This window comes from Rousettus aegyptiacus, unplaced genomic scaffold, assembly GCF_014176215.1.
Source record: "Rousettus aegyptiacus isolate mRouAeg1 unplaced genomic scaffold, mRouAeg1.p scaffold_m13_p_15, whole genome shotgun sequence".
Lineage (NCBI taxonomy): Eukaryota > Metazoa > Chordata > Mammalia > Chiroptera > Pteropodidae > Rousettus > Rousettus aegyptiacus.
This window is the reverse complement of record NW_023416290.1, coordinates 53,833,226-53,857,704: the sequence shown is the minus strand read 5'-3', so window position 1 is coordinate 53,857,704 and position 24,479 is coordinate 53,833,226. Positions and strand designations below refer to the sequence as shown.

General features: G+C 39.2%; 1 long non-coding RNA gene across 2 annotated transcripts in view; it reads left to right on the top strand.

Moving 5' to 3' along the window:
- The window catches only part of LOC107501903, a 570,942-nt gene that overhangs the window by 414,647 nt on the left and 131,816 nt on the right, over positions 1-24,479 (top strand). For both annotated transcript variants that reach the window (XR_004954765.1, XR_004954764.1), the window contains exon 4: positions 9,927-10,029. This is a non-coding gene — a long non-coding RNA (uncharacterized LOC107501903). The remainder of the gene's footprint in view (positions 1-9,926; positions 10,030-24,479) is intronic.

Sequence of the window (24,479 nt, the reverse complement as noted above, 5' to 3'; positions counted from 1 at the left end):
GAGTCATGATCAAGAAAACTTACAACTATTTTATTCGCTATTCAGAATGAGTCTGTGACACCCAGTTCACAGATGAGGGGAGATAAAGGCCTTTACACAAGTTCCCGCGGCTAGCAACGAAGCCGCCTCAGATCATCTAATTCTAGGCTCCTCACCCTCGTATTTTCAGCTGTCTTCTTCGGCTGCTGCTGATTCTGTTCACAGACTCTTCTCAGGCCTTTCTCACTCAGAAAAGAGAAAATTCTTTCAGGTGAGACTGATACCAGCGTTACCCTCCATTTAAAGGCCTGGCTGCAGGGCCTGCTACCTTGCCTCCTTCCCCCATCCCCAGGCCCCTTGGTCCTGAGTGTGCTCCCGCCCTGAGGCCCCACAGACTCTCAGTACATATTACACATTCCTCCAGCAAAGCGAGTCCACTGGCAGGCACCCAGGAACACGGAGTCATACACGAGGCTCCCCGAGCCGGCTGGACTTTCTCCAATTGTGGTCATAGGTAGCCACAGAGACAGGCATAGACGCAGGTCCTGGAGACTGGACCAAAGGGTGCTGGGTCGGGTCGGGGGAACCGCAAGCATTCTGTACAGACGCCAACCAGTGACCTCTACTCTGGCCGTGCCAAGAAAAATGGAGCATCGTAAAAAGTAAAAGAATCCTTTTATTTCCCTACCCTATCTTCTTCTCCCTCAGAAATGCAGGGCTGTTATTCCTGGACTCTAAGATTTTTTTAGTCATTCACCAGATAACACTAACAGTTACAGCTACCACTTCTTAGGGAAGCCAGAGAATAATAAGTTACAGGCATCTAACATTCATTATCTTTCAGCTTCAGGAAACTCATGAAAGGGTTTGATTATTTCTGATTCAGAAATATTAAGTAACATACACGGGATTACATGCCTAGTAAGTGGCAGAACCAGCATCGAGGCCCAAACTTTCCTGATTCTCAATGCTCACAGGCTTTCCACTAAACACATCACTGTCCACAAAAATATTAATAATGATGAGGAATGTGTGTAAGTACGTAATATGGTAATATGTGTTAGGCACAGTGTCTGGTGATTTACACAAATAGTTTGTTATCCTGGCAACAATCTTAATTTTATCAACTGTTTCCACCTCCATGATTTTTAAATTATTATTATTTTCTTAAACAGATGAGAACTGTCTCATAGACCTAAGGAACTTGCCCAAGGTCCTAGGACCAGTAAGACCCAGAGATGGAATTTGAAATTAGATATGTGCAACTCTGAGGCCCCAGCTCTTGACTCTCCTGTCTCACCAAAATGTAGATAGTCTCCTCCATCCCTGTGGTTCATCCTCTTTCTGGAAATAAACCTGGACATATTTCCTAACAACAATTGAAAGAAAGGTGTTTCTCAAGGCTCAGACAATATTTAAGGTTTTGCAGGACTTACCATATGAGTAAGTATGGTTTTTGTTTTCAGAGAACTTTTATTAAGATTTATCTTTGAATCTACAAATTGAAAAGCTTCTTGACTACTATGTCAAGTTATTATTGTTAATAGCCACTTTGTCTACTGGAATACTTTCAAGAGTCAGTAGAAAACAACCCCGATCCTTTCTGTTGGAACTAAAGGGCCACCGAGACTTTGCTTTTGGAACAGATGGAATGTTAAAAGTGTTAACATTTCAGTGTGGTGATCAAATCATGAGCTCTAGAATCACACAGATGTGGGCTGGACTAGCTGTGTGATTTGGACAACATACTTAATGTTTCTCAATATCAAGTTCTTTATCTATAAAGTAGAATAAAAATAGTACCCACTTCAGAGCATGTTGTAAGTATTAAATAAGTTGATACACGTGCTTAACACATTGCCTGGCCCCATTATCGGTCCTATAGATGTTGGCTTTCAGCAGATATCACAACCAACCTGCTGAAACACCAACAAAATTAGAAATGGATGGACTGTATGTTTTCTCAATTACTTTCAAGGTACTTTCTTCTCATTTTGTGTTCTATTCTCAATAGAACATTCCATCTCTGTTCTTATATTTCTAAGTAGACTTCTATTTCTATTCTCTATTCAAGAGAAGTGTGACTTAAGCAGAAAGATGCCTATGACCTTACACATGTCAGGAGGAAAATTCAAAACTTCCCTACACTCATTTAAACTCCTATGAAGCTTTTTAAAAATAGAAGTAAATTTGTCTACCTGTTCTATTCCTTCTTACTTTTGAACCTCACATTTTGACATAATCTAATTCATACTAATTATTATTGTGATCCCAACATCACGCAGGTCATTGAAAGCCAGCCTATTAAACAGTTCTGTCTCAACCCCCACCTTTGGAACACTACAGACCATTAAAAAGAACAGTATTTAAACAGATATGCACTGTGGTTTCCTTACGTCTTTCTCCAAAGCCTTAGAAAATTACTATTAGTGTCATTCATGTTGGGAAATTTAGTCCTATTTCCTAGACTTTATGGATATGTCCCAGAATGGAAAAGGACAGAGAATAAGTCTCCGACAGCTGGGGGAGGTTTTGTGGATTTCATAGTGGTTGGTAACTACTCACAAGGAAATATCGCACATGGCCTTTGGCATGAATATGTAATAAAATCCAGAACCTTTTGTTATGGGTCGAGAAGGGTATTATTCATAATTGTTATTTGATTTGGTCTTCTTCCCATCTTCTCTTTAACAGAAGCTTTTCTGCCTTGAAAAATCACACCATTTAAAGGTGCCCTATGTCTCTAATTATATGCCGTACAACCTGGCAAATATCACTAAAAAAAAAAAAAGCCCACGAGGCCAGTAAAATTTGCAGTAGCAGATGGCATTTTTACCTACTAACAGAGTCGTTTTCACGGAGGTAAAAGGGAGATCCACCCTTGCTTGAGTAATGCCAGGAAATGTCTCTCATTCCCAGAATATCTCATTCATTCAACTGACATTCATTAATCCCTCGAGCATCCCGATAACTCCAGGAAAGCATCCAAACTCATCTGTGTCTGGCTTCTGCTCATGTCGCCAGCCCCATCTCATACTGCTCCTCGGCCCTACACACCCTAATCTCCAGCCATTTACAGCTTGAATGTTTGCAATTTCTGCTTGCATCCAGTGACCCCTGGCAGCTGATGACATGTAATAATAGGTAAATTTATTGATGTGCTAATTTTAATTACACGTGCTTTAGGCTGGTGACTCTAAGGAAGTCATTTGACTTCTAAGTGAAACTAGCTGGCTGCCCAGTATCTGCCTTTCTATAGCACATTGCCATTTTTCTCTTTATTATTATATATGTACTTCGAATGGGATGTATTAGTTATTTATTACCACGAAAATGTTCTTCTATGAACAACCACCAACCTCAGTGGCCTGCTGTAATAAATGTTTATTTTGCTCTTGTATCTGCAGGGTTCAGCTGCTTGGGAATGAGCTTTGGTTGATTTCAACTGAACTTGCCCATAAATCTGTCAGCTGGTCTAGTATGGCCTCAAGCAGGACAACCAAGGCAACTTGGTTCTTCTCTCTGCTTGTCCCTCATCCTCTTGCAGGGCAATCCAGGTGTGTTCTTACAGCAATGGCAGAGTTACAAGAGCAGCCCAGACGAACACCAGACACTTTCACACCTGCACTTGCATCATGCATGCTAATACCCCATTGGCCAAAGCAAGTCACATGACCATTCCCAGAGTTACAGTGAGAGATATTGCAAAGTTATATGGCAAAGGGTAAGGATATGAAAGAGTGAAGAATTCAGGTCATTTTTGCAATCAGTGTACTACATGGAAGCAATGGATTTCAGAGCGGTGTTTGGGAAGGCCTCCCTTCTATTCCACTTGAGTTCCGGAAAAAGTTTATACCGTCTTCCGCCTCCATGACATGGTACTGGTAGCTGTTTCCCTCCCTCTTCGCATTATCGCTATGCCCTATCCAGCACTGCCTCCGTCCCTGGAGGGCCAGCCACAGAACGAATAAAACACAATTCCTGATTTTAGGAATAATACGATTTATTAGAGCGACTGCCACTTACATAAGGATGTAGTTAGATAATACTAATGAAGACAGTAACGTGATGTTTGGTCCACGGTAAGAAGGTAGAGAAGCTCGCACTGAGATGCATCCCATCCCTCTCACACACACTGAGTTTACCTGCAGCTGCGGTGGACAACTCTTGGTGTCTGACAGCGTCCTACCTCAAGTATCTACAGCTCTCTGCTTCTCTGAGAACTTTCTCCCACATCAGTGAGAGTTTGTGTCGGTGCAAAGACACACGAAAAACCCCTTTTGTCTAAGTAGTAAGTACTCTGAGTAATAGCCTTTGAAGTATGATACTAATTACCTATATGTCAATGTCTAAAAATGTCTTCAGTAAGAATTCACCTCTGTGAGCGCTTTGTGCAAAGTTCAGCTAATAGACAAAACAAATAGCAGTGTAAGAGAGTGGGGCATCTATCTTTGAAACTAGAAAGAACTACTGTCGGATCTTGGCTCTGCCTTTCACGAGATCTATTACTTTCAGCAGGTCCATGTCTCAGTTTCTTTATCTGCAAAATGGGAATAATAACCTATGCTCTACAGATTTATTATGAGTATTAAATAAAATAGCAATTCAGGCACTATCTCTAACATTAAACATACTCATTAAATTTTACCTATTATTAATTCGGAGACAAACATTAGTTTGAATTTCACTCCAACCACTAGATGGCTAGATGACTCTAGAGCAATATGATATAAGTATGAAAAATTCAAATGCAAGCTTTGAAGCCAGGTGGATTTGGGATCTGAATCCTTTTACTACTATGTGCCAACTGTGTGACCTCGGGCAAGTTCTGAAACCCTTCTGGGCCTCGATTACTCGTTATTCCATCTTTAACTGAGAATAATGACATCTGTAATTGATCTATTCTAAATATATTTTCGAAATTAATATCTCTGCTATCAGAATGCATTTTATAATTAATGGCATGTCTTAGTTTAATTGGCATTTTACTTTCTTAGTGATACATAGAGAGTAGTATATTTTGTAATCAATATTGTCTTAGATACATTAAAATATGGTTTTACCTAATATCGATGGTTGTACAGATTAAATGAGATGGTTCTTTAAAATGCTAACCTCTAATAAATACTCAGCAAAAGTAAACTATAAGCTCAGCTTCTTAATATCCTTTTTCCAGTCTTAAGCTTCTCATCTATAAAATGTAAATGACAACGCCAATCTCTTAAGTTTCAGTGGGAGGCCAGTCATTGCAGGGGTGAAAGCATCTGACACAGGACCTGCCAGGAAAGCAAGTGTTCAGTCATTGTTCGTCTCCATGCTCATCATGGGTTCAGGTTGCAAACAAGGGGAACGATCTATAACCAAATTAAGCGGAAGACAAGTTTATCGGAAGGCTAGAAGGCGTCTCACAGAACTGATAGCGAATGCAGAGACCCAGGCTTGAAAAGTAATAGGAATTAGAGCAGCTCCAGACCCAGCATCAGGACACACAACACACTCATATTGGCTGAACATTTAGAGGCCACCACATTTTGCAGCAAGTCTTCCATTGGCTGACATAGGTCACAAATTGCTTCCTGATTGTACTAGAAGACTGCTTATGGGAGCCAACAGAGGGAAATGGGCCAGGAGGACCACTTTTGTGCCAGATAACAAACACTATGAATAGAGCTCAATCTCTACCAGGGATGTTTTTCAGAAAAGAATTGAATAATAGACAGCTAAGACACTAAAAGTAACGAGCACCATGTCATAAGTTTCAACTAGGTTGCTTCTTTTAAAATAGGCCTTGGAACCAGGCCATTGATTTAGTGTTCTCCCAGTAAGAATACTAGAAACTTTCTTTTTTTCAAAATGAGCAAAACAGAAAACAATGAAATTCTAATATTTATTGTTCAAATACAAAATTCTGTCTCTGACAAGCGTAAAGAAAGACTATATTTTAGGAGTTAGGGGGCTGGGGAGCTACAAAGTTGATATTATGAGGACGCTATGCAGATATCAATTACGACTTCCCAAACTTCCCTGTCTACTGATAGGGAATAGTATTAAGGGTAAAAGCTTTATTTGAGCCTATGGAATTAGTTTTTTAATTAAAATTTTTGGGGCAGATGAGGGAAGGAGGACTAGGGGACTGGGAAATGGGGTGGAAGATTAAAGAGGTACAAATGAGGAGTTGACAGTTGGTCACGGGGATGGGGAGCACAGCAGAGGGAATGCAGTTAGCATTAATATGATGGTTAGAGGGCAGGGGGAGGGACGGAGCAATTGGGGGGATCGTTTTACGAACTATATAGATGTTCAACCAATGTATTGTATATTTGAAACTAATTTAAATTAAAAAAATTTTTTTAAATTATTGAGGTGCCATTGGTTAATAAAATCAAGTAGGTTTCAGAGCCTATGGAATTATGATTTAAGGGGTTTTCTTTTAAGAGATCATAGAGGTATGGCAGGTAGAGATGACAGAATTTTAAAAACTTCAAGGAGCTTAGGCCAAAAGACCTTTGCCTTGGCTCTTGGCCAAAGCTCTGTGTCTTTGAATTTCACCCAGAAGCGAGTGCTGAACACACACACACACACACACACACACACACACACACACACACAAATTAGTAGATTTGTTGGCTGTCCTCCTCTAATGTAACCACTTTGAATCCTTACACTTTCTCCCTAAATTTCTGCAAAAAGAAGTAGAGATCAGTGAGTTCCAAAAAAGGCCTAAGTTATATGTCCACTGATGCTTTTCCACACACGAAGAAGAGGAAGAGCATCCTTCAGGGACGAGAACACAGACTTAGAAACAAAACACCTCTGGCTTCAAATCCTACCTCAGTTATATGACCTTGGGCTAGACTTCTGTTCCTTTGATTCCTACTATAGTTACAGAGGTTACTAGCTATTTTGCAAAGATTTGATAGGATTGGGAAGGAGGCATGCTAAGTACCTAGTACATATATATAGCAAATAGTTTTTACACGGTCATTGACATTTATGGCTATCTTTTTTGTTTTACTTATTTCATTTTCATTTTTCAGTAACTATTGGGATGCTTGAAATAATTTTTGGCACCTTTATAACAACTGTAAAGGTCATTCTGAATCTGTTTTTCCCTTTATCTTGACTTATTTTTCTTCTTTACTTGTGATCAACTTATGGTACCTTGCTGTATTTTAAGGACACTGTCTTAAAACATTTCTGCAGCAGTTAATACATTAACATAACAGTGAGAGATCCAGAAATTTCTGCATCAATGATTAACAGAGCATCTTAGAAAGGGTAATTTGGACTAAACAATATTGGTAGAAGATATCTTTTTATTGAGCACTGAATTAATTCATTGTTTTTAAGTTTGAGGAAATTGTACTGACATTGTAGTATCAATGACCACACATAATTGGCTTAGAGAATGGCGCCAATAATCCTGGCTGAGGATGCTCTTCACTTCCTGGAAATTCAGGAGAATAAACGTTAGGATATTCAGAGTAGATATTCTTTGCTCCATCAAGGGAACTTTACTCTCATTCCTCACTCCCTTGAGCCGGTCCCATCCTGAGTCTAATCTCTCTTCCTCAGAGGCTTTTGCAGGCTGGGCAACTGACCAGAGCCTTTTCAGCCTCCTTAGCAGAGAACTCAACTTCTCTTCTCAGTGTTCATGTTCATCGATCACACTGAATATGTGATTTTACCATAAGCCTTATGGCAGAGTCTTATAAATAAGATGTAAGTAACAAAACTTAAAAGATGTACTTCTGTTATTCCTGGTGTCATAAGTTGGCAGGCCCTAAGGAAAAAGAGAAGTCACAGGTATGAATGCAAAATTTAAAAAAAGTTATAACTTATAAATATCAAATACATTTAAGACTTGGAAATGTTCTCGTATTCCCTAGGAGAAAACAATGGCCTTTGATTAATCTTACATCTGGAAAAATTTTCTAAGTAATTCTTGAAGGAGAAGGAGAAGGGGAAGGAAAAGGAGGGGCGGAGGGGGGAAGGAGCAGGAGGAAGGGGATGAGAAGCATTTCATATATGTTGTCTCGTTTAAGCTCCAAAACAACACCCCCAAAATGAGTTGTTTTTACAGAATGAGCAAATTGAGGCTTAGAGAGGTAAAGTGCTTCATCTGTGGCCTCGCAGCTGGGAAGTGGAAAGCTGAGAGTTAAGCTCGATATTTAGTCTCACCTCAAAGTTCAATCTCTTCCCTACGACAGATTTGTACAGACTAAAAGTGCTACATGAAATGCAGAGTTGCTGTAAATTTCTCCAAATCCTGCATCAGAGCAAGTAATAAATAAAAGAATGCACAGACTCCCAGGCATCCACAGCAAGCAGGAACTCACACTTCCCCGTGAGCTGGGCCGGCCAAGAGCAACTCATGGGAGCCTGCCTGCCAAGGTCCATTTGGGTGGCATATTCTCCAGGCCCCACCCATACCCCATAGAAGCATTATTTGCTAAGGTTCTAGCATTCAGCCCTTTTATGTATCATGGTTGGAATCCAGAGCTAGGGAAAGCATCTCTCGGGCAAGAGACTGCCAGAAGCTACCGGCCCCTGAATTTACCATTTTGTCTCTGCAAATTTTTGTTGAAGTATTGCCATGGAACAGCACATCTGCAGATTATGTGCAAGAATCTTCCGCCTAGTGCTAGCGGGGAGTGTTTAGGTGTCTGCATAATATTCATATTTGCAACAAAACTCAAGGAGCACTTCAATACCTGCAAGGGCTCCTTGGAACACCAAAGCTGTTGCAGCGGAGAAAGGAGGGTGTGTACCTCTGCCCAGACCATGGCACTTCCTATATGTTGCTCCAAAGCCTTGGGAACTGAAAATGAATCAGCTTTATGGTTTGGGTTACCAATGCCAGAGCTGGAGCCCTCCTGAAGGAGGCCTTTCTCACCCCGAGTGGGCATCCGCGCCCCCATGGAGATCCACAGCCCTGTGCAGAGTGAAAAAGTGAGGACACAGGTCCTGGCTTCAGACCACCACCTTCTGAGTCAGCTTCTTGTGATTCACGTTTATCTTTAATAGCTTCTTTCTGGTTAGCAGACCTGGAGAGGGGGACTTTGACCACGGGCCTCTGCCAGCTCAGCTGGTTTTTGAACCACTGGCGATGTTACTATCCCCATCAACGATTTCTCTTGCACTGGGAAAGAACTCACTTTTAATCGAGCATCCACCTAACACCAGCCACTCGACTTAATTCCCACAGTCCTTTGAGGAAACAGCATAAGCTTCTTTAGGCATAAGAAATTAAAGTGGCCTACGGGTCACTTTGCTAGTTCAAGTCGGAGTTAAGAATGGTCCCAGAGCGTTCCGGTTCCCGTGCAGCATTCTGCCCGCTACATCACACTGACTCGACTCATCCACTGTCACATACTCGATCTCTCTGTTATGAACTCATTTAATAAACATCTTTTGAGTGTGCGTTATATGCTACATATGGTGCTGAGCACTGGAATACAGCAGCGAGCATGACAAAGTTCCCACTGAGGTTCCAGAATACTTGGGAGGGAAATACAGTGAACAAAGAGTTAGAACTGCGTAGCGTGCTGAGACAGTACAATGTTAAATGTGTATAAACGTATGACAAGGGCACAAATTAGTCTGGGGTCATGAGTGGAGTCACAGAACAAGTCTCTGAATATATGTGGCCTAAAGAATGAGTATGAGTCAGCCAAGTGAAGATGAGCAATGTGGGGAAAGCGTGGTACTCCCTGAATAGGGAGAAAAGCATGTGCAAAGGCCCCGAGGCACAAAAGAGTTTGCACTGTTTCAGGACCTGGAAGTTTAATTTGGTTGGAGTGTCTCCTGATTGCTCTACATCACATCAACTTTGTTAATAAATGTCGACCAATAGACTCCTCATCTAATGAGAAAAAGAAAAGATAGGCGTTCAGATCAGAAATCACATTTGTGAGTAAAAATGTTTGCTTGTTTGTTTTGCCTAGAGCGTCCTCTGCGTGAACTGCATCCAAGAGAGAAGGATGACTTCAGGCTCAAGGATCACATGACGATGCCCACTGAGGTACAGGAAAGGTCATGAAACTAAAGGTAAGTTCACCTTTCCCGACTCCCGTCTTGTATATTACCGTTATTTTACTCACTACATTGGCCCAACGGTTTTTCTCCCCTGAACTCCAGAATTAATGAAATTTAAAGGCTGTTCTTTTATGTGGTGTGTGTATATATATCAGGCATCTTAATAGGTGCACCTTGTCCCCTTAAGCCCTACAAAGAAGCTAACTATTCTCTATGGAACGTTCTCTAGCCCTCTACTACAGACTTACATTTATCCTGTTGCTCCTGGGTCCCAGAAAAATAGTAATGAATTTGTCTTCACTTTCATGCATCCAAAACTACAATCTAGAAGGGAACTGGTAGGAAGAAGATGAACATTTATTGGGCGCCTACTGTGTAACATCTACCATTTTATTTCATCCTATAAGGCAGATTAATAATCCCTTCCCATGAGATAATGAGGGCTTAAAATGATATTATTTGCTTATAATCACATAGTAAAAGCCAGAGCAAAGACTTGAACTCAAGGTTTATTCTGAATCTCATGTTTGGCATTAGAACAGAGGGTTTTTTAAGGTACTTCTTGTGTGTGACTCTACTCAGCCTTGAAATCTAGCTGCATGTGGGACTCATTTCCCTTCCCTGGAAATTTGTCTTTAGGTGAGTTGCCAGCACCAGATCTGAACCTCAAGTGTGTAAAACGAGTCCAATCTTTTAACAAATGATCCAGATAGACCAAATCTCGAATCTCCAAATAAGAGACATATGTATGATGCAAACCTGGCTGGAAAATGTAGCTTTCAAGGCAACGAGAAACCTTAGGGAGAAAGATTTTGTTTTCGATAGTACCGTACTCCAAAGGATAACTTCATTCACAATTTACTTTAAGGAAGAGAAGCAAAGCGGGCGTCACATGCCTGAATCGTGATGGGTAGATAAATCTCCTTTGTTCTCATGAATCATCATTATGAAATGGAAAGACGGTCGGTCTCAGACTTGGTCGAACTTGACTTGTAACTCAGCCTGTGCTTTTCCCATGATGAGTCATATGGACACAGCACTGAACTTTCTCTGAGCTTCTGTTTGTTTGTTTGTTTTGTTAAGACATTGGGGATAAAAATATCAAAATGAGGTAATATGAGTTTTAAAAAATAGCTCATAGTAGGCTGGTAGGCAATCAACAAATGCTAGTCTTGTCTTTCCCTTTTCCATAAACTCATCATGTGCTCAACAGCTGTCTTTATTAATTTATGGTTTTACTGTGATCATTCCCATAATTACAATAGCATCTAGCACTTACATATCATGTTATCGTTTTTAAAGGATTCTCAAGTTTACTATCTTAGACAATCATTACAATGACTGTTTGATGTAGGTACCGTTGCGTTCGCCCAGTTTTACAAATGAGGGAAATTTAACTTTCAAGGCAACAAGAAATCTTAGGGGGAAAGGAAGGAGCATGACCTTTGGAGCGAGAACAAGAGCTCTGGGACCCCATTGCCTGGGTCTGAATTCCAGGGCTTGTTCTGTGACTGTAGGTAAATGATATAATCCATCCGTGATTCAGTTTACTCATCTTTAACACTGAGAAAAATAATGGGGTCTATTTTGCAATGTTATGAGGATAACAGAAGTAATGTATTTCTTAGAACAGTAAGCATTTAATTAATGTTATATCTTATTTTTCTCTGAAAACATGTTTGGGCAGATGAAATAAAGCAATAAATAAATCGGTGTGCATGAAGTATTTAGACTTGTAGTTATAAGGACTCAGCAAGTGTTACCTACTATTATGTTTAATATTATTAGGGCATAAGTTGAAAACCTGGTTTTTTAATGAGAGTCCTTGAAAACTAAGGCCACTGTGGGTGCATAGGGAGAGAATGAGGAAACTAACTGGTAGTAGAAGTCCGTTATGTGCCAAGCACAGAGCCAAAGTCTTTGCAGGCTTGTCTCATTATCCTCCTAACAATATTATGAGAAAGATACAGCCACACACAGTGATCTTGGAGGTTCAAATCCATTTTCCCTAATCCTTAAACAGGGGGAAAAAACAACAATTTGTTTCATTAACCTCCTGTAATAAAGATATATAAAGGGAGTCTAATGAATTACTGGCTCACCTGACTCTCCTACAGGGCACTCTTCATCATAGCTATCTAGCCTGGTTCCCATCCTCTCCACTGGCCGAAACCACACAGAAAATCACAAGCTGCTTTCAATGCAAATGCCACCTTGGACTCCCTGAATACCGAGCATTTGGGAGACAGAGCTCCTGTCCTCTCTATGCAGACTTCACTCGGGGCGAACTCCAATCAGAGGCTGGAAACTAGGCCAAGAGGGAGCCTTGGAATAGAAGGTGTTTTTGTCAGAGGAAATCCATCCATGCCAGAGTTTTGTTGCTTTTGACAGGGAGCCTAATTAGCCTTTAACTCTTTAACCACAATGTCCTCTTAAAGTATAGAGAGGAAATTAACCACCAGCTCTCAGAGCCACATGGAAGAAATTAAAATAATGTCCTCCTTCACTAATCCTCTTGCAAGGCACAATAGTAAATATGCATCACATTTAACAACCATGTTCCCCTGGAGCTAAGCATGGGTTTCGGTGAAAATAAATCCCCTTTAATGTGTCTCAGAACTGCTACCCTGGAACTGCAAACAGGAAGTCCTGTGCCCTCAGCCCCGAGAGACTGCGCTGGGTAATGGCAAGGACGAGGATCAATAAATGGGACTTGAGGGCTGAGTTATTATCTGGGATTTATAATTCATCTTAACTTGCAAAACGGAAGCTTGATTAGGTGTGAAGATCACTCCCCAGTGTGGCTCTTTTCCAGTCTTGGCTGAGATAGAGGCAGGGGCATTTCTAAAGCACAGAGGAAATGGCATTGATTAGTGTCCTAGCTGTATCGTAGACCTATTGTGCTTTTGATGTTTGTGTTATGGAAACATTCATTTAGTTCATCATGTATATTTTTATATACATAATGTTTATTTGTATACTATATATGCATATTATATATCATATGTATTTATATATTATATATTCATCACGTGGTGTTTATTTATATATGTAAATATATTCACATATAAAATACATATATTAATATATGTTTATGTGAACATATATATATTTAATGTGTGTATGTGTGTATATATGTACGTATCCTTGGATGTAAAAAGAGCTTAGAGGTTAGTTGTTCATTTATAGGCTCATAAAGTCAATGATAAAGTTATTGTTTGCTCAAGCAAAAAAGTGACTCAGAGATAGATCGTCTAAGTTGAGGGGTTTTTCAGTCACAGTCCGCAAATTCCTGAGTTTCTGCAGAAGGGCCATAGAGAGATATGTATATAGATATATTTGCATCTAATTTTGAATCCCAGCCACGTCATTCCCTAATGCTGTAAACTTGAGCAAGATATCTGTATAATGGGGATAACGATAATAGTAACCTATTAGAGGAATGCCATGAGTCTTACACGAGTTAATGAGTATAAAGCATTTTGCACAGAGATGGGAACACACTAAGTGCTAACGAATGTTAACTACGTCTCTAAATCTCTGTTTTACTCTCCAATATCGGCCTCCTGAAGACTATGCTTGACAAAGCTTTCTACCACTTCTCTAAAAGATTTTTAAAAACTTATTCGCCCAGTCTATCTAATATACTCAGTATATATATGTAAGGAAGATCAAACCCAGAAAGGGGAGGTGACTGTGTCAAGGTCACAGAGAGTTTAGTCTACCGAGAAGAGGAATGTCTCAGGAAAGATGTGATCCGGTCGCTTAAGAAAAGCTCAGTGGGACTGGTTAAGAGCTTGCTGAATAACGGGAATTAAATTCAGTCCCTGTACTGACGCCGGCCTTCTCACCCTCCCCTCAACTCACATAGAGAAACACACGCACAAACGCCCCATGCACAAACTCACACATACATACGCACACCAGTGCACCCACAAGTACATACTCACATGTGTGTACGTGTACACTCATTGGCATGCAAACAAACATACACACATAATAGCCTGGTCCAGGGCCTTGCTAAACTATTTTATTTTTCATTTCCGCCTTGCACTCTGTATGTAAATTTTCAGGCGTAATAGTCATCTGAATATACCTTGTTTTGAGTGGTAAGATGAATCTACCAAACCAGTCAGTGGGCCTGTGATGCCCCTCTCCAGTGCTTTGCCTGATCCATCTTTTGAGCTTTCAGTATAATAAGCTTAATGCTAACAACCACCTGGTCAAGTAGGTAGCATCTCCTTACACCTTTCCTATAGATAGTGAGGGTCAGTCTCAGGACTACTAGTTGTCCATACCAGGATTTAGAACCCATTTTGCGTCATTCCAAAGCCCATGCTCTATTCTAGGATTTCTTAAGTTGAGTTTGCAATCCATTAATTGGTCAAGAAAACTCAAATATATGGATTTCAACCAGCATCCAAATAATGGGAACAGAATAGAAGAAAAAAATGTAAGTGCATCACACACAGTAAGAGAAAGTATTGTTTTGTAAAGCTTGTCTAAACATGCATGTGTTTGTGTGTTCAGGATAGCCATGTAAAGCAGAAAAAGTTTGAAAGCTACCGCTCTATTATCCTGTACAGCCAGGGCGAGTCCAGTCATTCAGCAATGAGCTTCCTGGGAACCCTCCAGGCAGAAAGAATTGCTTCCACATGTGTGTTCCCAGAGCCTAGCGTATGTTCCTAGCTTATAATCCTAATCAAATTGCACTGGTTTCCTCTCAGAGGATGTCCATGTATGTGTGCATTCCTTCCTCCAGTGCCTTCCGTGCCTGCCAGTCTGTACCTAATGCCTACCTCAAAGAGATGGACGCCCAATGAGTGTTTACTGCTTTGAATCTGATAGAATTGAAAATGAGCTATTGAGAGCTGATTGCTCTGGCCTTCCCATCTCCTAAGTTCTCTCTTTTACAGCCCAGCCTGAGATTGTTTTACTCTTCTTTAGCACCTATGGCAAAGATAGGCTGAAGAAGGAAAAAAAAAAAAAAAAAACAAGAAGAAAAAATAATACAAAAGCAGAAAAAAAAAGCAATATTTATTCAAAATTACTAATTACTAATTACATTTTGCATCTCAAAAAGAAAAGCTCCATATTATTTTTAAATGTACATTTTGATATAAAGGATATGAGACTTTATTTTATCCTTGTGATCACAGACCCACGAACTATCAGAAGCTAATAATTAATAGCTGAATGGAATTCTTTATATCCAGAGGAAGGACAGGAGGAGAAGAATGAGAACTCTGACCCCCTCCCCGCCGCCTTCCTGAACTGTCCTTTAGCCAGCACGTACAGCCAGGCCAAACACTGCCCCCTGAAGCTACCGGCGGTTTGCCTGGAATTTTTTGGTGGTTTCTTATTGTGTTAGTGCTCTTCACATGCCTCGGTGGAAGGGAAGCGGAAATGCCGAGTCCTGAGTGTTTGTTCTTGTGAGGGGGAAGCTGCAGCAGACCCTAAGAGAGACAGAAAGCCCTTAGGCCATATTTCCCCTTGCTCTTTGCAGGAGGAACATGCTTGAGTGAGCAGGTCCATCTTCTCAGATGAATTAGGAGTTCTTAATTTGGAATCGGCGTTGACCAATGAGGGTTTTAGAAAACAAAGCGTTTTCTCATTCAGTATGTGACAGAATCCAGAGGGCTGATCTGAATTAGTTGTACAGATTTCTCAGAGAAAAGTCACTTAATGCAGACTTCTATTACATATTTGTCTATTATTATTGTTGTTTTTACTACTTTATTGCCTTGTATTTGCTGTTACTGTTTAAAGACCTCTGATCCTAGTCTCCAAGGTTGTAAACATTGTCCCAGCTTAGAGGGTGACAAGGTGCAGGGCAGAGCACACGCAGCAGGTGGGGTGAGGTGCGCTGGAGCAGAGCCTTTGACTGTGGGCTACGGTCAGGAAGAGAGAACTGGACACTTTGTGAAACAAAATGCTGCGAGTTTAAATGATCTGATCGAATCAAATTTAGATAACAATAATATACAGAAAGCATTTTTATTCATGTCTCGAATCTTTCCTTCTTTTAACCTCTGACCTGCTTCTTTGATAAGAAAAATATACTGGTCTACATTAAAGGTCCACAGGGTATTACAGTGTACCCTTCCTCATGTCCTGCCTTGAAGCAAGTCACTGCCCCCTCGTCCAGATACAAAAAGGGTATTTCTTCTTACGTAGTGCACTGTCGCAGTGCCTGGTGCCTTTAAAAATCTGTATACTGCTGGAACCACCCTCCAGCAGTAAAAAAAAAAAAAAAAAAAAAAAAAATGAGGAAAATAAGCATGCTGTTATTTTATTCACTTGTTCATTACAAAAAGAGTCATGACCTTCTCTGTGGTTCAGAATATTTCACGAACAACTTTTTTCTACAAATCTCACTCTCAAATTGAAATATCATAAGAATATGAAGACCATGAGTAAATCCTAAAACTTAGATTTCACAATATCAAAGCTATATAGGGTATAATAGACGACCTTCGAAACCTTTTCTGATTTAAATATTCTGTGATGTTGAATGTTAACAGAAATAGTTGGGAAAAAAACCGGGAATGCAGAACAAGAAATATGTCTTGAGGGTGGAATTGAACAGGATTTCCTTGGGCAGAATCACAGCTTGCATCGTGTAGACAGAAAAATGGTGGTGCTCACTTTTGCAAATTTTCAGATTATTTAGCCTCAGAAATTAAAACTATATCTAACACGACAGCCAGTGGAAAAGTCTAGGCCTTTGGAGTCAGAGAGAACTGGATGAAATTCTATCTAGCCTTTTTTTATAATAAGTACGTGACCTTGGCAATTTATTTATTCTGCTCAGCAATAACACATACCTCAAATATTGAGAAGATTAAATAACAACAAAGTGCCTAGTGTTTAATACGAAGGACATTCTCAATTCATGTTTGTTTCCTTCCTCTTGTAGGAGTTTTATTCTCGTAAATAACAAAACAGTATAGATTTAAGAGCTTCATTGTCTAAATATATCCTCTAAAACTCCTTATAAGATGCTAGAGTAAAAGGTAAAATTAAGAATACCTAGAAACAAAGAGAAACCCTGTGCTTTTTCACAGCGAAGGCACTTCATTTTAGCTTCTGGGACGGTGGGTCCATGTTAGTTCCTTAAACTATTTCCTGAGTAAAATATATGCCATGGAGACATTTTGACCTGGGCGATATCACTTCCAGCAGAACAAAGATGTTTATGTGCTGTATAGTATTTTGGCATTTGATGCTGGGAGCAAAGTTTAAAAGTTCTGAATATACATGAATATCCTAACTTCATTTTGCAGCGTCTCTTTTGAAAAGGTGAACTTGATATGCTTATAAATTCCTTGCCGTCGGGTCTAGTCAAGATGGCATTCCTGAATGGAACACATTTAAAATCAACTCCCTGAAATGGAAAAGTTGAATGATCCTCCTCCTTTTCTCCTTCTAGACAGACAAAAATATTTGTTGATGAAAAACACTTCAAGGAGATTCTGTCTTAAAAGGAGATGATTTTTAGACAGAAAAATTAGTATGCAAGAAAACACATTAAAATTTTAAGAAAAAAACTAACTCAATAGAAATCAAGACTCCCAAATGAAAGCAACTTTTTTTTACTAACAACAATAAAATCAGTGAAATTGTAAAAATTGTAACAGCCACTAGTCCCACTGTGAAGAAACATTACTATGTCATTGAAAGTTGTGTGCCTACTTAGGTAAATAATAGGGGAACGGATGTTAAGAGCTAAAAAGCCATTCATACCCTTTTACCCAATAATTATTTTTGTTTTAATTAATTTATTTATTTTTCAGAGAGTACCAACTGTATACCTAAAACTCTGTCAGGCACTTGACCTACAAAGATTAATAAGGCAAAACTAAAGAAGTTGACAATCTAATGGGGAAATTTACTATAAAGAAATAATTTAACACAACTAAAAGAAAAAAAATGTTATGCCTTCATCCAACACTATAAAACTAATTAAATCCATCAGTTTACTAGAGAGCAGGGTTATAGGTATTAAGTATGATAAATGTGAACATTGTACAATGCAGAAATCACCATGAAAAAATATTAAGCAACATTTTACAAAGAGTATGATTTCATTCATATAAAACATATTTGAATGGAACAAAATGGGGAATATAAGAAAATAAAAACTCTTTGTAATAGTTGTAGATGTTTAAAAATTTGGTATTATCTTATAAATTATAATATTGGAATGTATTATTTGAACTAAAAAGAAAATATACAGCAAAACTAGTGAACAAAAACTCATTTCTTACCTAGTATTTCCTGACAATAATACTTATATAGACATACATAGTATTGGCGTATCATGTAGGAATCTGGAATTTTATTTTTTGCATGTACTTTTGTCATATCTGCAAAATACTGTATGTTCTTCCAGGAATTTATTTTTCTAAAGATCACCTTTGAAAGCCATTTTTGAAATATAAGCTAAAGACCATTCAGAGGGTACAGGGGACTAAGTAGAATAGGAAACGAAACGCACACCAAGTCCCTTAATTTTTCCAGATTTCCGTATCTGGAAAATGGGGGTGATTATATCTGCTTGACTTTAATTTCTTCGGATGGTAATCAGCTAAAAAAAATGTAGATAAATATTTTGACGTCATGGAGACACTGGGACGGGAAATCCAAAATCCTGCCAACATATCATCGATGACAATTCTCTCCCACTATCCACAGATATGTAGGAGGAAGACACTGAATGAATATGATTTTAATGTAGATATATACTTGGTAAGATATGCAGCACCATCATAGAAACTTGTGGCAACATAAAACCTATAGGTTCTCATAGGGTAAATGCCCAGGAAAGTAAACAATTTTGTAAAGACTAATCTTATACTCTCCTATGATAGACTTTTATTGAAAATTATAAACTAATTTTTTCTTTCCCATCGTATAATGAGTGTCTTTAGAGATAGGAGTATGACTTTATGTATTGTTTAATCTACATTGCGCAATGCAGCCTCTGCCACGAAGAAACCTCCCATTAAATGTTTCCTAACGAGAAAAGGAAGGAGGAAGGAAGGAAGGAAGGGAGGGAAGAAGGGGGAAAAGAAGGGAAACAGAAAAGCGAATGAAAAGACAGAATGAAAGCAGGGATGAAGCAGGAATGGGAAGGATTAGGAAGCAGCCTAGAAGCGGGGCAAACGTGGTATTCTTCTGGATCTGATGTTCGCAGATAAACAAGAGCTGCGTCAGGTCATGATGTAGCAGGAGAAGGAAATGAAAGAGTTTTTCTGGCCACAGATATAGCAGATGCTGCAGGCTGGATGGTCACTATTACACTGTAGAGCAAGCTTCACAGATAAGTGATGTAAATTCCTATGGTTCCTGAGTTACAGAGCAGTGATAGTAAAATTGTTTTTCAAATCGTAAGGAGATACGCAAGTCTTCAGAGTATAAGACGGATCCCTTATAACCAAGACACCCTCTGAACTCCCCTAATTTGTGCCCAATAGAATGACTACACCCTTCATTTCCAAATCTGTTTTACTTTCTCATATAGATTCCCCACTCAACTCAAACCCTTTAGTTAATGGCTTAAAATGAACTTTTGTCATCTAGCAATGCCCCGCTCCCAGTCCTAAACAGCATCAAGCCCTCATGGCGCCTCCAACAGCCTGCAGCCATATCCTGAACTTCTTGCCATCTCAAAAAGACCATGTTTATTGTCATCTATAATTTGTAGAGAGATGCTCTGTCTGGGATCCCTGACCCCCCCACCCCCCAACTCTCTTCCCCCTTAGATATCTAGTGAGCTCCTCACTCATCAACACCGTAGTCGACCTGCACGTCTTCTGAAAAGCCTTCCTCAATTCTCTGGCAAAATGTACCCCTTTCTTCCTTTTCCGTATATTCATAGAGTTTTGATTTATAGATCTGAATTGGAAGAAGTCAATGGAATAATCACTGGGTGAAAAAATAAAAGAAGAAAGGAAGCTCATTTTTTGAGATTAGAACCTTACTCTCTCCCCTCTTTTTTTTTTTTTTTTTGGTAGTGGAAAATAACTTTATTAGAAATTTTAATAAGAATAGCAAATCTAAGTTTTTATTCCATATATTTCTGGTTTAGAAGTCACATGAACTAAAATGAGAAACAAGCTTTGATTGTAACTAACTACTCAGCAATGCATGAACCTGGAACACAAGCATCTTATAAATCCGGATCCTGTATGTGTCACTAATAAGTTCTAGCTTACCATTACTTCTAGTTCTCTTGTACTTGTATCAACAAAACACAATACTTAAAAAAACAAAAACAAAAACAAAAACACCTCATGATTATTTTGTTGAAGAAAGAATGGCCATCCTCGTTGATCCATGGTTGCACGACTTTCTCATTTTTAGATTTATAAACACCAGTTAGATCTAAACTTTGGACTGGAGTCATGGTTTCACAACCTAACATGAGTAACTGTGGACAGATAATGGTACCTCTCTACAATCTTATTTTCCTCTCCTGAAAATGGATTGGAAATAATAAAATGGAGAAAATAATAGTACTTCTTAAATGAGTCTTTTTCTCTCTTTTTATCCTTAAAAAAAAAAAATTTAGCGATTACGAGCCAGGTGCTGTTTTCAGTGCTTTCCATGTATTAACTCATTGATCCTCGCAAAGAGCCCTGTGAGTTCTAAGTCAGAAATTGCATGGAAGATGCTCGGCACGGTGCCTAACACACGGAGAGCACTTCTTACATGCCGGCCATTGTTAATTTTTATTGATTCTTTTCGACCTAGACTAGAAATCGGTGATGGCGGTGGGACCTTGAAATTTCTCTAGCTCACATCCTCATTTCAAGGATGAAAATGTGGCAGAAGTACAAACAATGTCCAACGGGCAGATCATAGACTGGGATCTTCATCCCCTGTTGCTGGTCAAGCTCTCTTTCTCATGTGCACGTTTTTATATAAAAGCATAACAATGTGGGACTGTCTAAAAATAAAACTTCCTGGAAAATCTTTATGTGGTCAGTATAAGTGCGTCCAGAACGAGGGGAGGTTTTATTATGGCTTTTGGAAGTATGGACATGAGTCATTCAGTAATTTTGATAAATGCTACCTGCTTTTTTGTCCTGTCATGCATATGCATTCTAAAACATATTTTTAAAATTATCCCAAACTATTAATATAATGTATGTAAATTCTAAAACTCAAATTAAGTCTTCGGGTGGAAGGGAGAGTCTCATTACAAAAAGCTCACAATGTATTTTCAGGAAATTCCTGTCCTGTTATTTGCAAACTCAAATATTTTTGTGTTATTTAATTTTACTTCTCTGTATATCCAATTCCATAAAGTGATCGGGAGGATATGGAAATTAAGAGCTTTCAACCTTGTGACTTTGCTTTTATCAGTTGTCTTTCATTCCTACTCCTATGTTTTTTATTAGGATGAATTTTATATTACAAATGGCTGTAGTAACAATCTCTTGCTAAAACCAACAGTCTGCTTCAGCAGAGATAAGTTTATCACAGACTCTAATAGAACAATGTGAATATCTCAAGCCAGTGGGTGACTCTTGCCATTTGATATGTTCTGGGACAATGACTTTTACTAAGTAGAAATGTCACACCTGCCTCTATAACTTTGCACAGTTCCCATAATCCATGAATCATGTTATTGCTGCATCGCTTTTCGGGGAAATAACTTGGAAAAGAGCATATGTTTTGAAAGTTGTTAAAAAGGAAACTGTTGGCATAAATATGTATAGGAGAAGATCAACATATGGAAATTTTCATGGTGCATTTACCTCTGGAGTAAATGAAAAGGGATGTCAAACCACAAAGAGTCCTTTCCATGAGCTTCTGAGAGTGATAGCAGAAACCTTTAAAAGGCACTTAATGGAATCATATTTGAAAGTGGCTGGATCATAAATAGTGTAGCATCCATTTAATTTTCTTTTTGAAATGCTTTGGAAACTTCGACTTTCTCTCTGAGAAAATGGATATGACTTTGGCCTCCTTCGAGGTGAGGCTCTTCTGTGAGTCATTTCTCATTTACTGGCTGGTTGAAGGTAAGTACGGTCCTCCCTCCAGTTCCCTCCTATCCGGCGCTTCCTCAGCCTTCAGGTCATAGGCACTCGGATTTCTTCCCTAAAGCTTTCTCTGCTGGCCCTTGCTCCATCTGACCTCACTTTTTCTTAAAGCCTAAAGTACTAGATGCTTGCACTTCAAACAATTGGCTTCAAACGCTGTCTTGCATTGTGCGTGAACCATGTTCCACCAAACTTCCAGATATTTGAGGCAGAGATGAAATCCTACTTCCTTAATATCCAGCTCACTCTTAGGCTCTTGGCGGGGACTTAACAAATATTTCCAATAATCAGCCTAACAATTGGGATGATTTAACCATGAATTTCTCAGTCAGGGCAGAGACTTCTTATTAAAAATAGAATTAACTACCATTCGTCAAGCCCCTGCTAACAGACACTATGCTGGTTTTTTATTAATGCTATATATTCTTAACAACAACATTAGTGTCCGTATCTCTATTTGGTAGCTATAAAAAGTGAGGCTCGAAGATGGTGAGTTGCTTGCCTAAGAATAAGTTGCTACGATAGCCAAGGTTTACCTGACACTAGGGTTACCAACATGTATAAGGAGAAAAAAAAAATCAACCACTAAATGGATTTTCTTGGCATCAGAGATAATGTCCTCATAGAACAATGGGGAGGACCGCTAGGGAAGTCTCTCCTGGTCCTTCTTGCAGGAGGAGGACAAATCTTGCCCACTTCTGGGTGATAAGAAACTCCTTGCTTGCCTTCCTGACTCCCAGCAAGTGCAGATCACTCAGGGTGGAGAAGGATGGGGCAGGAGCAGGTGCCATTCTCCTCAGCTTAGTGATACCTTATCTATACTGGTTGTCTCTGCCATCTCCCAGGGGACAGGAATCTAGGAAAATGAAAAATGATTCCTTTTCAATAGCAGATTGAAAATTGTTTCAAAGAACAGATTTCATAAAATTTAAAGCACATAATGTTTCGTGTCTTGAATCAAACTGTAGTCTTCTTCCTTAGCTTTTCCTTTCATTATTCCAAACAATGGGTGTTCAGTTTCACGGTTCTGTGCCAGGCATGGTGTTAAGCACTTAAAGGAAGCAGATACGATCAGAGGCTTAAGGAACACAGGAAATGTATTAAAGGTGTCTGGTATTGGAACTTGGGAACCCAAAGAACATATTAAAGGTAACTACTGTTGAGAGTTTAAGTGGGAAAAGCTAGTAAGTAATGTACAGGTTTAGATTCTATTCACTGCCCTAGTATTAGTGCACAGAAAGTGCTGTGGGCACTCAGGGAGATTCAACTCATGGCTTAAAAGAGAAGGTGGAATTTGAGCTCCATTGGGAAGATGAGAAGAACTTTGTTAGTTGAGAATAGGGTCAAAGGATGTTCCAGGAAGGGAGAAAACACAAACAAAGGTGAAGACGTAGAAAAGCAGTGGGTGTTTTCAGGAAAACTCAAGTAGTCTCGATGTGGCTAGAGCACAGAGCTTGACAATTTGTTGGAGTGCACTTCAGGCTGGAGAAGGGAAAAATAGAGATGGAGCTAAAAAAGTTTGCACTCTGTCTCACAGGCCACTAATGACTTTTTTTTGTTGTTTTAGTAGGAATTTGGTTTGATGAGAGCTGAGATTTAGGAATTGCAGGAATACTAGACACTTAGAGTGGAATTTCTTAACAGCAGCATTATTAATAATTGTAGCCTGATAATTCTTTTCTGTGCAAGTCTGTCCTCCACATTGCAGGATGTTTAGCAACATCTCTGACTTCTACCACTGGGTTCAGTAACACCCCCTTCCTCATTTGAGAAAAAAAACCCAAAAATTTATAAGAGATCCTATGGCCTGGAGAGTAAAAAGTATTTGCTCTCTGGCTCTTTACAGAAGAAATTTGCCATCCACCGCCCTTGCTCTCTTCCTTTCTCTCTTCTAAAAGCCCGGCGCCTTCATATTTTCTTTTGGTTAGCCCAATCTTTTTTGCCAATCTTTATTATTAACATAAGCACCGTAATTAATTTTCCCCAATCCCAAGTCATATCTCACCAATCGTTTTTCCCCAAGCTTTATTAAGATAAGATTGACAAATAAAAATTGTATTTATTTAAGGTGTGCGATGTGATCGGTTGATAGACCTATACATATTAATGTAAGTGGCTGATTCGTTGAGCACGTAACTTGTAGTACTCTCTTCATTTGTTAAAGAACATACATTCACCATGAAGATTATGAGCAGCAGTATAGTATGATACAGCACATACATACATCACTAACATGCGCCAAAGTCCTCCACTGTTTTAAGTGCTTTATAGCAATTAACCATTGATTCCTTTCGGCATCCCTATGAGGTAGGTAAAATTATCTTCAGAAGGAAACTGAGGCACAGAGAGGTTAACTAGCTCACTTGCAGTTAAAAAGCTGGTAATGGGCATGGCTCCATTTCAAACTAA